The following is a 14,125-nucleotide window of genomic DNA, read 5'->3' on the forward strand; positions in this document are numbered from 1 at the left end:
AACCATCTCAACGTGCTAACAATTTTAAACACATAAAAACATGCTTCAAAACTTCACTATTAAAGGCAAAAGATTTATCATCAATGCATTCAACTATTTTAATAATCAGATTGTTGGAAATTATATGTATTCCAGTGTATATAAAACAAAGGTATTTTATTGGTTACAGGAACAAGTGCATAAATGTGAGATGTCATAGAGATGAAGCCACATTCCGGTAATTATTGTGGCATCCATCCTCCGAGACACTGACCTTCCCTCTGTCAACAATCTGAGTCATTCTGGTTTCGGACCTGGATTTACACAAGTAGTTGGTTTCAGTCCTTTTATCAGATCACAATAACCAGACAAAACAGAAAGAAGAGTCTTTAGGATAGGCCATCAATATCTGATCGGCAATGCAGGGCAAATTTTTGCACATTCAATCAAAACTTCTGACATCTCTAATGTTTAAAAAAAAAAAAAAGGATTGGTATCCATTATGGTAGGGTCACACATGCTGTATTTGCTGCTGCATATTTACCTACCTATTGAAGTCAATCAGCTGTGTATTTTGCTACCTGTTGACTTCAATGGGTGGAAAAATCCAAAACAGCAAATACACAGCAAACTATGGCGCGTGACCCTACCCTTAAAGGGGTATTCCGCTGCTCAGCATTTGGAACAAACTGCTCCAAACGCTGGAGCCGGCTCCGGGAGCTCGTGACTTCATAGCCCCGCCCCCTCATAATGTCACACCACGCCCCCTCAATGCAAGTCTATAGACTTGCATTGAGGGGGCATGACGGGATATCATGAGGGGGCGGGGCTATGACATCACGAGCCCCCAGAGCCGGCTCCAGCGTTTGGAGCAGTTTGTTCCAAATGCTGAACAGCAGAGTACCCCTTTAAGGTATTTTTCAGGTGGTGGGTAAAATTAATTACATAATAAGTGCTATGTCCTAATAATAGAATCTGTGCAAATTCAGAGACACCTATAGGTGATATACTCAAGTGTTGTACAGTATACAGGTTATACATAGTGTACAATACACCGTAAAAAACTATCTTTTTACATAATAATGCATTAAAGCTCATTAGTGATCTGGTGCTGACAATTTATCATTAGGGAGCAGGGTGGGGACGGTTGCACTCAGTATCCATGATGAAGAACATTGCATAGCAAACAAGGAAGCCTGGACTGACTTAGGTTCAGGTGGCCCTGAGTGTCATCAGCATACTTAAAGGGGTACTCCACCCCTAGGCATCTTATCCCCTATCCAAAGGATAAGGGATAAGATGTCTGATCGTGGAGGTATTGCTGCTAGGACCCCCTGTGATCTCTTGTGCAGCACCCGTCGTTCTGAACATTATGTTCAGAATTCTGGGTTTGGGTGGCTGTGGTCATGATGTCATGCCCCGCCCCCTCATGACATCACGCACGCCCCTCCATTCATGTCTATGGGAGAGGGCGTGGCTGTCCTCATGCCCCCTCCTATAGACATGAATGGAGGGGCGATCAGACATCTCATCCCCTCTACTTTGGATAGGGGATAAGATGTCTAGGGGTGGAGTACCCCTTTAATGATATAAAATGAGAGATATGGGGGCATTTTGGATGTTCTAATTTTATTGCAGTGGACACTAATGTATGGCAAATTGATATTGGGGGCAATATGTGCCTAAGTCCTAACAATACACCTTTTCTGACATGGCTGCCATAATAAGTCCTGGATTAGTCTTTCATTATGGGAGTTAAAAGGATTTGGGGATGCGCCGGACGCTGTGCAGACATTATGAAGTAGCGATTGTGTAAGACAGGATTGCCATGCGGGGGGTAAGTTGAGCAAGTCAGAACACAATGCTAAATCCTTATCTATTCATTTCTAAACTAGTTAAATACCAATTTTATTACCCGTAAAAGGCCGCACAATGTGACCCCTTGTAATTGCCTTGACTAGTATTTAGTAATTAGCTTCTGCCACAACGGACAGACATTTACAATACATTCCCTCGAGAGGGGGCACCTCTGGGTCTTATATACAAAAAGTGTCCCTTTGTACTTTTAACAGGCGCCTTGTGAAGCCTGATCCCATATAGAGAGCCAGATAGCCCAGGCCGGTGGGCAGAAGCCAAGTAGTCGCCCTTCATTCCAGCACATGATGAAAGCACCGCCACCACCACAAGTCCTGAACGCCTACGTGATATCGGATGAACATCTACAAGATTGTGCCCACTGACAATTATAACCACAGGATAATGGTATTTATATTAGTATTACAGAAGGTAAATTCCACATCATTATACGGTAACCTTAATTAACCCTACCGGGATCACAATACTCTACGCAGCTTTGTATATACAGTATGATATTACACATGAATGACTAAAAGCACAAAATATTTGGCTTGGCAGAACCCAAGTGTGTTATTGTAAAGACATCAACCTGATTGGAAAGATTGCAGTCCCTTCATACATAATATTTATACATGGTCCCATGAACACAAGAGGTTAATAAAATGCTGTACAGTGGTCCCTCAAGTTACAATATTAATTGGTTCCAGGACAACCATTGTATGTTGAAACCATTGTATGTTGAGACTAGAGATGAGCGAACTTACAGTAAATTTGATTCGACACGAACTTCTCGGCTCGGCAGTTGATGACTTTTCCTGCATAAATGAGTTCAGCTTTCAGGTGCTCCCGTGGGCTGGAAAAGATGGATACAGTCCTAGGAGACTCTTTCCTAGGAATGTATCCACCTTTTCCAGCCCACCGGAGCACCTGAAGGCTGAACTAATTTACGCAGGATAAGTCATCAACTGCCGAGCCGAGAAGTTCGTGAAGAATCAAATTTACTGTAAGTTTGCTCATCTCTAGTTGAGACCATAACTCTATGGAAACCTGATAATTGGTTCTAAAGCCACCAAAATGTCATCCAAAAATAGGAAAAAGTGAGAATGAAAGAAAAATAAGGAGATAACTAATACAGACAAAGCATATAAAAGTAAGAAAGAGCTGCTGGGAGCAGTAAATCACTGTCTATGTCAGTGTTTCCCAACCAGGAGACCTTCAGCTGTTGCAAAACTACAACTCCCAGCATGCCCGGACAGCCGTTGGCTGTCCGGGCTTGCTGGGAGTTGTAGCTTTGCAACAGCTGGAGGCACCCTGGTTGGGAAACAATTGTTTATGTAGAGGACAGGAGCTTCTTCAGGGTCCTATACAGTACACACAGTGTCCCAAATGGAGCCGCCCTTACTTGGTGTCCAAAGGAGCAGCTAACCCTGGCACAGGTAAGGAGTAGTACAGAACTTGTAGTTCCTCCCTGTACTGTAGGGGGCGCTACCAGACAGCCAGTCAGTGCATACACTTCAGTAATACACGTAATTTACCAGTAAAATGCCCATTCTGATTAGTCGGTTCTTCCAGCCATTGACAGGTATCACAGATCTGGACTGTCTGTAGTATTGTATGTTGAGTCTGGTTTCAAGTTACAATGGTCCAGAAAAAAACATTGTATGTTGAAACTATTGTATGTTGAGGCCATTGTAAGTTGTGGGATCACTGAAATACTATAATAGGATAGGACATCTCACTTGTCAACACCTTGTCCGATTAACGTAGGGCAGTGTATTTGTCCTTTAGGTTTATGCAAAATTTTGTGTAGATCCTGTGTTGTCATCCGCATAAAGATGGTTGTCTCAGTGATTGTTTAACCCTTAAATGACACATTTTCGTTTTTTTTTTTTTTCCTCCTTGCTTTGTAAAAGCCATAAAAGCCATTTCCTTTTGCCATCTACAGACCCATATGAGGGCTTGAGGGACCAATTGTACTTTGTCATGACTCTTTTCGTTTTACCATAGAATGTATGTAAAATATTTGTGGGGTGAAATTGAAATGTGATAGCCTAAGGGGTGTAGGGTATCAAAGGGCGCTTGTTAACCCTTGCTATTCATGATGCCAGGGTGAGAGGTCCTCAATAAAGCTTTTCTTACCGCCGCCCTTCCCAGGAACGATAGGGAGGTGGATGATAATAGGTTTAAGTTAGATAATAATGGATTGTCCACAACCGGAAAGCTTCTGTAAACAGCGTTAACTTTTACTGAAGATTTTCTGTACACTTCATTAACACAACAGTCTCTTATCATAACAACAGCTTCCTTTGGAGATTGACAATGGTTGGGACTTTAGCTTTAGAAGTCTTTTGGTCTATTGCGCTGTTCCACTGAATTTAGGGGAATTAGTTGTGGTCCGGTAGTCACGCTAGCATTAGCAGGAATTAGAGTAAAACTCACGATTTTTGGTTCTGCTGAGGCTGTAGGTTTTGAGGCCTAGCATGTCTTTGAAAGTTGCGCAGATCCGTCCTGTTAGTCCACGAGAGCAGCAATCCAAGAGAGCGATAATTGGACGCAGCTCCCTTATATGGCCAGGGGCTGGACTAACGCTAATTGGTCCAAACGGATGTCAATCACCATTACAGAGATTTGGGGGTAACACGTGACCCAAGGACCTCCTAAGGTCCTGCAACATACCATAGAGGTTACTAGCATGGTCACATGACCGAGGGTCCTGCGACGCTGAACAAGGTAAGTACTATACATTTCTATATAATATAGCTATAATTATTAAATATATACATTTACCAATATTGAAGTTAGACTTAAGAGAGGTGATTAGGGGCTGTCCCACCTGAGGAACCCTACCTGAACGTAGTTACTTCGACTTGCGGGACCTCTGCACTAGGTACTGGATGCAATACGATACCGGGACACCACAGAAAAAACAATTGCAGCTTTGCATTAAAACTGACATGTTAGGCTAGGTTCACACTTACAAAGGACCTAGGACCGTGCAGACTTGATGTCTCCATGGATGGCAATGTCTGCGGTGAGGATTGTGCCTAAAGAATGGACAATTGAAGAAATACCCGACACACGGTATATGTTTGCTTGGCTTTATAGCGTTAACGCTAAGCTGAAAGCGAAATAAAGCCAAGCAAACATATACTGTGTGCTGGGTATTTCTTCAATTGCGTTATTACCCTCCACGTGCACCGGGACTTAGAAGCCACAGTGCCGACCATTCATTCATCTGTTCATAAAGAATAGACAAGACCATACTTTTGGTGGTGAGATTAAGTGAAGGCCACCGCTGAAATTCTGTAGTGTGCAGCGGAATCCCATTGCCAGCAATGAGATTCTGATGCACCAGAATCTCTGAACGAAATTCCTAAGCGGAAATTCTATAGTGTAAATCTGGTCCTACCCTTTTTCTGAGGGTCAGTATAATTACATTGGTAAAATGTAAAAAAAATATATAAAAAAAATATATATATATATATATATATATATAAAGTTATGAGGGCACCGGGGGCAACAGCATGCTAGGAATTGTAATTTTGCTACATCTGGAGGCACACTGGTTGGGAAACACTGCCAAAGACATCTGCACAGGAATCTCTGCAGAGACAAGTTGTAGCTGGGAGAAGTCTTCATGGCGGTCTGGGCCAGATGGAAAAGGAAAGGGAAAGTGAATGACTGGCTGTAAACATACACTACCCCGGTTGGGTGGCTCATCAGGCTCCCCAGATAAACCTCTGGTGAATCCTAAAGCCAGGAAAGTATTATAAATGATGGACATGCATAAAGGAAAGACTGAGACTTGTCCTTTTTTATAAATCCATTTTTGGTTTTGGCTTCAAAAAGTGCATTAAAAAAACAGAATGTGGGAATGTACCCATACCAGCAAAAGGAAGAAACTAGGGAAGAATCCAGCGGGTGCATGTGCATATAGAAAGAATTATAATCTGAATCCCAGACAGATAATGAAAGCCTTCCACTTATAGCTAGCATTCAGAACCTGTAGAGACGCAGCCCTCGGCCTACGCATCTTGTGGGGGTGCCCATACACCTAGCAGTAGTGTGCCGCTGTGCCAGAAAATGTGCAGCGAGAGCACACATGATTTTACAGCTCTGCTTAGAACTTCTAAATGGTATTGTAGGCAACGTGGATTTGACAGGTGAGGCATGTTATTGCTGTGGCCACATACAGCACTTTCCTAAAAAAAAAAAAAACACCACATTTTCTGTAGTGTTTTGCATTGCATTTTTACCTGTATTTTTGGCTTGAAAAAAAAAACACATTTTGCAGCCAGATGTTTGCTGATAATCACAAATGAAGCGTAATACATACTACAAACAATGATTTTTTTTCAATTGTGTGTGTGTGTGTGTTTTTTTTGACTAAGAGGCCCTTAAACTTATGGGGGGGGGGGGGGGACATTTATCAATGTTTGCTTACCGTATATACTCGAGTATAAGCCGACCCGAATATAAGCCAAGGACCCTAATTTCACCCCAAAAAACCCAGGAAAAGTTATTGACTCGACTATAAGCCTAGTGTGGGAAATACATCATCCCCCCCCATGTAATCATCCAGACCCCAGTCATTATCACCCCCGTCATCATCACCCCCTCGTCATCATCCCCCCTTCATCATCACCGCCTGTCATCATCCCCCTCGTCATCATCCCCCCTTCATCATCACCGCCTGTCATTATCCCCCTCGTCATCATCCCCCCTTCATCATCACCGCCTGTCATCATCCCCCTCGTCATCATCCCCCCGTCATTATCACCGCCTGTCATCATCCCTCGTCATCATCCCCCCCCCTTCATCATCACCGCCTGTCAATCCCTTCATCAGTGGTCTTCAACCTGCGGACCTCCAGATGTTTCAAAACTACAACTCCCAGCATGCCGGGACAGCCATCCCCTGTCCGGGCATACTGGGAGTTGTAGTTTTGAAACATCTGGAGGTCCGCAGGTTGAAGACCACTGCGGCCTTCGTCATCATCCAGACCCCCCCTTTAGTTTTCTACTCACCTCCTCTCGGTGGGAAGGAAGGGTGAGCTGGTCTGGGCCATCTATGCTGCAGGGACTGTCCGGTGGGGAGGGTTTGTCGTTCCGGGCTGTCCATCTTCACCGGGAGACCCTCTTCTCCGCTCCGGGCCAGCCCCGGACTAGTGACGTTGCCTTGACGACGACGCACAGGGACGTTCATGCGCAGGGACATCACCAACGTCCCTGTGCGTCGTCGTCAAGGCAACGTCACTAGTCCGGGGCAGGCGCGGAGAAGAGGGCCTCCCAGTGAAGATGGACAGCCTGGAACGACTAACCCTCCCCACCGGACGGTCCCTGCAGCATAGATGGCCCGGACCCGCACCCTTCCTTCCCACCGAGGGGAGGTGAGTAGAAAACTAAAGGGGGGGTCTGGATGATGATGAAGGCCGCAGTCGTCTTCAACCTGCGGACCTCCAGATGTTTCAAAACTACAACTCCCAGCATGCCCGGACAGCCATAGGCTGTCCGGGCATGCTGGGAGTTGTAGTTTTGCAACATCTGGAGGTCCGCAGGTTTAAGACCACTGAGAGGATTGACAGGCGGAGAGTTCACTCGAGTATAAGACGAGGGGAGCGTTTTCAGCACGAAAAATCATGCTGAAAAACTCGGCTTATACTCGATATGTATTCGGTAATAAATAACTAAAAAAATGTATTCGGTATGTATTCCTTTTTTTTGTAATTTTTTTCTTACAGTTTTTTTTTGCTTATGTGCGACTTATTTATCAACTGGTTCCAGCCTGTTGATAAATTTATTTCACGTAAGCAATCATTTTTTTTTTTTTTTTTGCTTTGGTAGTGGGTTTTTCTGCTCCATGTCTGAGCTGAAGTAAATTTAGTAGTTTTTTTGCACTTAATAAATCTCTGACCACTGCAAGTCAAAAATCACTTTTTGCTTTGGTAAGCAAGTTTCTTTTTTGTTTTTGTTTAGGGCACTGCACAATCAAAAAGTCGCACAAAAAATAGAGTAGTCGCACATGATTTTTTTGCGACATGACTTTTTTGCGACAATTTTAAGAAGAAAAAAAAATAAATACACAATGCTTTGATAAATGTCCCCCATGGTGTTGCCGACACCCTGCAACCTCAGGTGTCTCCTGGTGCTGTCAGTCGGCATTTACAAAGAGGTCTATGCCGCTTCATACATGCCGGCTAGTGTTAGTCTGTACGAGGGCGACTGTCACACACATTTGTAGAACAGGCCCAAAATAATAACCTGGCCTGGTGTGCACAATAAATACTCTCCATTGGTTAGGTACATCCTGCATCCCGCTTACAGAGTGTTAGGTAGTAAGTGATGTATCGCATCATTACTTACCTCCGCTGGCAGACTATGGTATACAGCGGTGCATAGCACTGCTGTATACTGTACAGGGGCCAGGACACCCATCTAATTACAGGAGTCCCTGCTCTGTACTAGCTGTGCCTATGGCTATACAGTTACAGGTTCAGCTGGGGAAAAGAATGAAAGAATTAAATCTTTTAGGGACACACAGTAACCAGTGATCTCTATAGATCACAGTTTACTCTCCCTCCCCATCTAACCGGACTGAGCACTATAGAGTGTTAAAGGGGTTATCCAGGAAAAAACTTTATATATATATATATATATATATATATATATATATCAACTGGCTCCAGAAAGTTAAACAGATTTGTAATTTACTTCTATTAAAAAATCTTAATCCTGTCAGTACTTATGAGCTGCTGAAGTTAAGTTGTTCTTTTCTGTCTAAGTGCTCTCTGATTACACGTGTCTCGGGAACCGCCCAGTTTAGAAGAAAATCCCCATAGCAAACCTCTTCTACTCTGTGCAGTTCCCGAGGCAAGCAGAGATGTCAGCAGAGAGCACTGTTGCCAGACAGAAAACAACAACTCAACTTCAGCAGCTGATAATTATTGAAAGGATTAAGATTTTTTAATAGAAGTAATTTACAAATCTGTTTCACTTTTTGGATCCAGTTGATCTAAAAAAAGAACATTTTTTTCCTGGAATACCCCTTTAAGTGCAAAATGATGGGGTAAAACTTGAATTTTTTTTTTTAGCACAAGGCTGCAACATGACAAAAATTTAAAAACGTCAAACAGTAAAAATTTATTTTAGATTTAGTTTCAGTACCTAAAAGATTAAATTAATAATACATACGGTATCCTTGACAGCAAATTGGCAAACATGAATTCGTTAATTTTCAGGCACTGACAACAAAGGGACTTTGTCCACCGAAAACCTGGCACCTCCTTATCATCTTCTATAATGAGTCATGCTTGAGGTGTGTATCTTTCTACCTAACAGTGCCCATGGCTCCGGTACCTATGAAACTTGCAAACATTCCACACATAGCTGTCTACAATGGAGTCCTGATCAGCTGATCCTTCCAGATTGACAGGAGTATTTATATAACCATAAATAATGAAAGCCAAGAGTGCACATGAAGAGGAGTCTGCTGCCTCCTAGTGGATGGATAATGTAAACTGAACTTTGTTTTACAGAAAAGTCCTACAAATAACCACATATAAGTGCACAAACCATCTTTCTAACAAAATCCAAAATATAAACAAAATCCAAAATATAAACAAAATCCTAAATTTCTAAGTAGTAAAAATGCACCATGCAGCTGGGAACTTCAAATTCCACAGTGATGTCCAGTAAGTGTTAGCTAAATGGGCTTTTTGGAAGCAGTTTGTTGTAGAACTTATATGGACATAAATGTAAAAGATGGGATGAAACACTAGTTAAAGTTTTTAAGGTGCAGATTTTGAGCCAAAGGGGATCCAGAGGGAAGGGCTTATAACTTCCAGAAATAAGTTTTAAAGGGGTACTCCGCTGCCCCAGCATTCAGAACATTATTCCGGCAGGGGTCGTGACTTCATGCCCTTGTAACGTCATGTCACGCCCTCTCAATGCAAGTCTATGGGAGGGGGCGTGGCGGCCGCCACGCCCCCTCCCATAGACTTGCATTGAGGGGGGGGGGGTGTTGTGACATCATGAGGTGGCGTGGCCGTGATATCACGACCCCCGCCGCTGGCACTCAGTGTTCTATATGAAAGCTGTGTGCTTCACAGAGATCGCCGGGTCCCAGCTGCAGGACCCCCGCGATCAGATAAGGGATAAGATGTCTAGGGGCGGAGTACCCCTAAGTTCTTCCTGTATATTTTTCATTCCATTTTATCTTAGAAAACTGTATTAAAATCTGCATTTGTGATTCCATCTTTAAATTTCCCCTATTGGTATATTTAAATCCCACCCTACAAAAGTACAATGTATAAGCAACATTACATGTTACATAACAGGGCGATGATCCTGTGGGGCCATCTAGTGCCTATTGTAGGAAGTGACCGTAAACTCCCGTAATTGCCTATAGGACAAACTAACTCAGCAACAACCAACTCGTGTGCAAACAAATACCAACATATCCTGACTGATGCCATTGACTTATAGTGGGGATTCTCAGATGTACACTGCTCAAAAAAATAAAGGGAACACTTAAAGGGGTACTCCGGTGCTTAGACATCTTATCCCCTATCCAAAGGATAGGGGATAAGATGCCTGATCGCGGGAGTACCGCCGCTGGGGACCCCCGTGATCCTGCACGCGGCACCCCGTTTGTAATCAGTCCCCAGAGCGTGTTCGCTCCGGGTCTGATTACGGGCGACCACAGGGCGGGCAGCGTGTGACGTCACGCCTGCGCCCCCGTGTGACCTCACGCTCCGCCCCTCAATGCATGCCTTTGGATAGGGGATAAGATGTCTAAGCACCGGAGTACCCCTTTAAACAACACAATGTAACTCCAAGTCAATCACACTTCTGTGAAATCCCACTGTCCACTCAGGAAGCAACATTGATTGACAATCAATTTCACATGCTGTTGTGCAAATGGAACAGACAACAGGTGGAAATTATAGGCAATTAGCAAGACACCTCCAATAAAGGAGCAGTTCGGCAGATGATGACCACAGACCACTTCTCAGTTCCTATGCTTCCTGGCTGATGTTTTGGTCACTTTTGAATGCTGGCGGTGCTTACACTCTAGAAGTAGCATGAGACAGAGTCTACAACCCACACAAGTGGCTCAGGTAGTGCAGCTCATCCAGAATGGCACATCAATGAGAGCTGTGACAAGAAGGTTTACTGTGTCTTTCCGCGTAGTGTCCAGAGCATGGAGGGGCAACCAGGAGACAGACCAGTACATCAGGAGATGTGGAGAAGGCTGTAGGAGGGCAACAACCCAGCAGCAGGACCGCTACTTCTGCCTTTGAGCAAGGAGGAGCAGGAGGAGCACTGCCAGAACCCTGCAAAATGACCTCCAGCAGGCCACAAATATGCATGTGTCCACTGAAACGGTCAGAAACAGACTCCAGGGTGGTATGAGGGCCCAACGTCCACAGGTGGGGGTTGTGCTTACAGCCCAACACCATGCAGGATGTTTGGCATTTGCCAGAGAACACAAAGATTGGCATCTTTTTGCACATACAGCATTGACCGTGCGGTTTAATTAACGATATATTTTTATAATTCGGACATTTCCGCACATTTCAGATCTAGAATGTGTTATCTTAGTGTTTCCATTATTTTTCTGGTATTTATAAAAGCATAACACTGCAGACAGCACTGTTCTTGCTGTGGCAGCAGTCCAGAGGATATGCAGATGTTGTTGAGGAGAGAACCCTTATGAGATGGCTGGGAACAGTAGTTCTCATGCATTTCTTTGGCTGGAGTTGTGAAGGGAGGCTGCACAGATAGTGTTAGAGGGTTCCCCCAGGGCACACTTTGAACAGTGTCAAGCCTGATGATGTTTTGGGTGCCCTTGATGGTATAGTGCAGAAGTAAGCCAAACAGTGGAGATCTTTCAACAGTTTAACTATCGGTACTTGAGAATACATCTTCCACAGAAAAGTTGGAAGTTTTTTATAACACACAATCCAACAAATAGCAGGAGTAATGTTTAACCCATGAACAGGGCGTAGCTAGAAACCAAATTGCCCTCGGCCCCCCTACCCCAGGGCTGGGCTGGGACCAAAAATGGACCCGGGGACTTTAGACTAAGCAGCCCATTTATTTGGTGGTGGTCCGACTGTTGTAAAGCTACAAATCCCATCATGTCTGGAGAGCTTCAGGCCTTATGGGAATTGTAGTTTTGTAACAGCTGGAGAGCCACAGATTGGGGAACAGTTTCACCCATCATCCTTGCTTAACTTACAAGTCACTACAGCTCTGATGGGACAGTCAGGATAATACACAATGATATCAGTGACCTGAGTAACGTCTTCTCTGTTGTCTTTCCTTTTCTTCTGGTCCAGGCACCAGGGGGAGGGAGATTTATCAAAACCCGTCCAGAGGAAAAGCACCCCTGAATATAACCCTGCCATATACTGTACCCCCTGAATATAACCCAGCCATATACTGTACCCTCTGAATATAACCCAGCCATATACTGTACCCCCTGAATATAACCCAGCCATATACTGTACCCAGTGAATATAACCCTGTTATATACTGTGCCCCCTGAATATAGCCCAGCCATATACTGTACCCCCTGAATATAAGCCTGTCACACACTGTACCCTGTACTGTCTCAGACTTTCTGTTCAGTTCTGCTGAATCCCACCCCTGCACTGTCCTACCCCTGACCTCTAAGTCTTCTCTACACTTCTCTGGCCTCTCCCCAGACTCCTAAGTCCTCTCCACGCTCCTTCTGGATTGTATGTATTGGATGTATTATGAAAATTAGTTTTTCTTTTCTGTGCACAATTTTATGAACATATTGTGGTAAAATAAAAATTAAAAAAAAAAAAAGGTTTTTTTTCCTGGGCTTTGGGCTTTGCACTGGGTTGTACCACTTAGCCACAAGGCATTTCAGAAACTACTGCCCTCATCATTCCAATCCTCATACAACTCTATTGACTCGCCACAAAAGTTTACTCAGTGAAGATCAAAGACACCTTAGGCAGGTAGAAGGAGTATGACCTAATGGGAGGCAGAGACTTCATCAGTCATTTCCGGCTGGCTAGTATTGATTTATATTTTAAACCTTTACCCTTCACCTAACTTTGACCTCCAGGACAAATAGTTTTTCAGCACCTTATTATGGATCTATACAACACTGATCTGTAATATGGTCACATGCATGTAGCCTTAAAGGGGTATTCCAGGCCAAAACTTTTTTTTTATGTATCAACTGGCTCCGGAAAGTTAAACAGATTTGTAAATTACTTCTAATAAAAAATCTTAATCCTTCCAATAGTTATTAGCTTCTGAAGTTGAGTTGTTGTTTTCTGTCTAACTGCTCTCTGATGACTCACGTCCCGGGAGCTGGGCAGTTCCTATGGGGATATTCTCCTATCATGCACAGCTCCCGGGACGTGACATCATCATTGAGCAGTTAGACAGAAAACTTCAGAAGCTAATAACTATTGGAAGTTAATAGAAGTAATTTACAAATCTGTTTAACTTTCCGGAGCCAGTTGATATATATAAAAAAAAGGTTTTGCCTGGAATACCCCTTTAACACATTCCCAGAGAAATATTTGTTTTCCACTAAAGTTGCTATCTGAAGTCTTGTTTATATTTTTTTTTGTGCTTCCAATTTTTTAAATATAATTCTCCAGTCCGTAAAAAAATTGTGTTAAATTGATATTAAAGGGGTGCTCCAGGGAAGTTAAGAAAAATAAAAATGCCACAAAGCCACCACAATACCTGTTCTGTGTCCCCTTTAGTTATCCTTGTGATTTTGCCAGCTTCTATAGCCCCTGTTGTCTCCTTAAAGGGGTTATCCACCATAAGGTGATTTTAGTACGTACCTGGCAGACAGCAATGGACATGCTTAGGAAGGATCTGTGCTGGTCTTGGGGCTTAATGGCTTTGTTGTGAGATTACCATAATACTGTGGCTAGCTTTTTGGGAACTGGTATTTCCTGTTTCAGTTTCCTTCTTTGCCTACAAATCCCATAATTCCATTTTCCTCCCTCCCACACATCAGCCACCCCACCCATTGAAACATAAATGAGCTGCATCCATTCAAAAGACCTGTGTTTTGCAAAAATGCAATTAGTTGCAGATTGATCTCTCTCCCACCAAGCGATCCCTCCACCCATTGAGGCAGACAGGCTCCCTGTCATCAGCTGACTAGTGATGTCAGGTCACGGCCGCATTGCAGCCTAGGAAAAATCTGAGACAACAGTCATTTTGTATGCTGTTAACAATAAATATTGGGGTTAAAATCACAGAAGAATTGTGAGATCACCATC

Source organism: Hyla sarda, chromosome 2 (genome assembly GCF_029499605.1).
Source record: "Hyla sarda isolate aHylSar1 chromosome 2, aHylSar1.hap1, whole genome shotgun sequence".
NCBI lineage: Eukaryota > Metazoa > Chordata > Amphibia > Anura > Hylidae > Hyla > Hyla sarda.